General features: G+C 41.5%; 1 pseudogene across 1 annotated transcript; it reads right to left on the bottom strand.

Annotated features, from left to right (window-relative positions):
* Window positions 1-550: 550 nt before the first annotated feature.
* Window positions 551-2,119, bottom strand: LOC148847607 (E3 ubiquitin-protein ligase PUB23 pseudogene; annotated as a pseudogene). The gene has a single exon (XR_016101346.1). The product of XR_016101346.1 is annotated as an E3 ubiquitin-protein ligase PUB23 pseudogene (transcript).
* Between the last annotated feature and the right edge of the window lie 286 nt (window positions 2,120-2,405).

The following is a 2,405-nucleotide window of genomic DNA, read 5'->3' as shown; positions in this document are numbered from 1 at the left end:
TAATTGATCATGACGTGCACTCAAATTGACGAGTCTTTATTTTATATATCATGGATAAATAATCTATGAATCCTATCACACAGTCCAATCAGAATCTGACTAATCTAATACAATAGGACATATAAACTTAGATGGATCCAATCCCTGCCTTACACGCTTACTGCCCTAATAAGCAGGGCCCCACACCCAAACCCTATTTCCTTACCTTTTACGTCAATGGACCACCAGGTCCACCACCTCATCGTCCACATCCCACAAACGTCACGTGCATGCATTGAATCGATGTGATGATGACCAGTCAAGGTCAAAATGTCAAAAAAAGAAAAAAAAAACAACATTTCCAATCAAAGACGTCCTCCTCTTATGGGTACCACAGAAAAATTATTGAGAGTTGTTACTGTAAAAGGAATTTTTCCACTCTCTAGAATTACCCAAAATTGGTTTCTTCCAGACAAATTCGCATTCAAAGATATCTCAGTTCAATAGTGATCCTATACGGTTCAGAACTGCTTCAGTCCTTTCTCGTAAGCAGAAGCAAATCCACCCAAAAGAAAGAAGAGAAAAAACTATTATACACATTTAAAAGAATTAATCACTAATGGATTAATTACTTTTCATTCTCATACAATCTATTGTACCTTGTTAACAGGTAAACTTGAATACAAGGAGAACTACTCCAGACATTGTTATGCAATCTAAGAACTTCTCTTGCCTTTTCTTTCACGTTAGCTGCAGACTCTGCTTGAAGAACCATGCAGAGCTTTGACACAGCTCCAACCCTCAACATCTCATGAAGAACTTCATTAGTTCCTGAGAATTTGGCTATTGACATAAGAATGCGGACTGCACGATCGTCTACTGCTGGAGAAACTCTTAGTATTCTCTTCGACACAATGGCAATTCCGCCAGCGTGACCCAGCAGCTGTGCTCGTCCATCTGGGGAGCAACACAGATGATCCAATATGGCCATTACGAGCTCTGTGATCCTCTTTTCAGGCGCGCCCAGCTCAATCTCAATGAGCTCAAAAACTGCACCTGCTTCGATGATTTTAGCTCTATTCCTTCCACATAGGCAGGCTTCCAGCAAGACATGCAAGGCAACCTTGGTGGCTTGTTGGGAGATCCGATGCCTCAAGACACCCACCATTTTTTTGAAGAAATCTAGCTTTAGTCTCTCCATTAGCATCCCACTCGCCACTTCTGTGATGATTTTCAGAACCAGGAGAGCACGTGTTTTCACCGTTTCTTGATCATCCATCTTTTGCTGTAAAACCCAGATTATGGACTCTACAAGATCATGGTTATCAGAAACAAGTTTCTTTGTTTGCTCTGTGGGAATCCATACAAGGTGGAAAACATTCAAAGCTTCACTCAAGCCATCTACTCGGGCTCCCTTGAAACATGATGTTATCAAAGAAACCATGGCCTTGATCACGCCAGCCTCCACCATGGATTTCCTGTTCTTTTCGTTCTTAGACGCAACGGCCTCTAATTTCTTCAGTGACTGAAAATGCAATTGAGGAACACCAAGGTCTTGAATGAGTTTAACTACCTGGGTCCTGTCGAAAAACGATTTCGGGGTCGGAATCCGATCGACCCCATGGGAGGCGTTTGTGATGCACCAGGCTTGGATTAACCTGCGAAGTGTAAGGTTTGGCGTCAAGTCTGACTCATTCGGCAGAGGCTGCTTGGTCACCGGGCACGTCGTGTTCTTGCCGGAGGACAACCATTGCTCTATACTTTCCCGATCGTACGTGATGCCTGTCACAACGATTACAGGGTCTTTCATGATCTGAAGAGATATGGGACAGATGAAGTACTGTGGAATTTCGATATCATCCATGAAATAACAGAGAAAGCAAAATAAGGAATGTGCATACAGATTAGAACTTGAACAATGAACACAGACTGACAGACAGGAATTGATTGCAATCCTATCACGAAAAGGGTTTCGAATGAATTAATTTATTGATCGCTTTGAAAGAAAAAACGGAGTTGCAGAGATGGAACACTTCGAAAAATTCGATATGGATTTAGAACTGAATAATGGATGAGTATTTATTTCAACAGATATATACATTCTCAGATCTGATTCGGTGGTCAATTCACAGGAATCCACGAAGTCCAAGCTTTTTACTCTAAGTGGGGGCCTAGTTTCGAGTCGTCGGATGACTATTGAAGGGGAACCCACATGAAAGATAAATAGTTCCTAGAAAATTAGTCAATAATACTCAACGGTGATTCACACAGTTTTGATACTTCTGCTCTCAGCCTCTCATTAATTAGCCACCTCATACATGGGCCCCATTTCTGAGTCATTAATGTTACAGTTATGGGTATTTTGAGTTCTAATTTATAGATCGTGCGGTCAAAATTATCCGGCTGCTTTGATGTTTAGGGCTCTA

Source organism: Nelumbo lutea, chromosome 6 (genome assembly GCF_056320005.1).
Source record: "Nelumbo lutea isolate HS-2025 chromosome 6, American lotus-T2T, whole genome shotgun sequence".
NCBI lineage: Eukaryota > Viridiplantae > Streptophyta > Magnoliopsida > Proteales > Nelumbonaceae > Nelumbo > Nelumbo lutea.
Note: the sequence above shows the minus strand (reverse complement) of the source record. Positions and strands in the feature narration are given on the sequence as shown.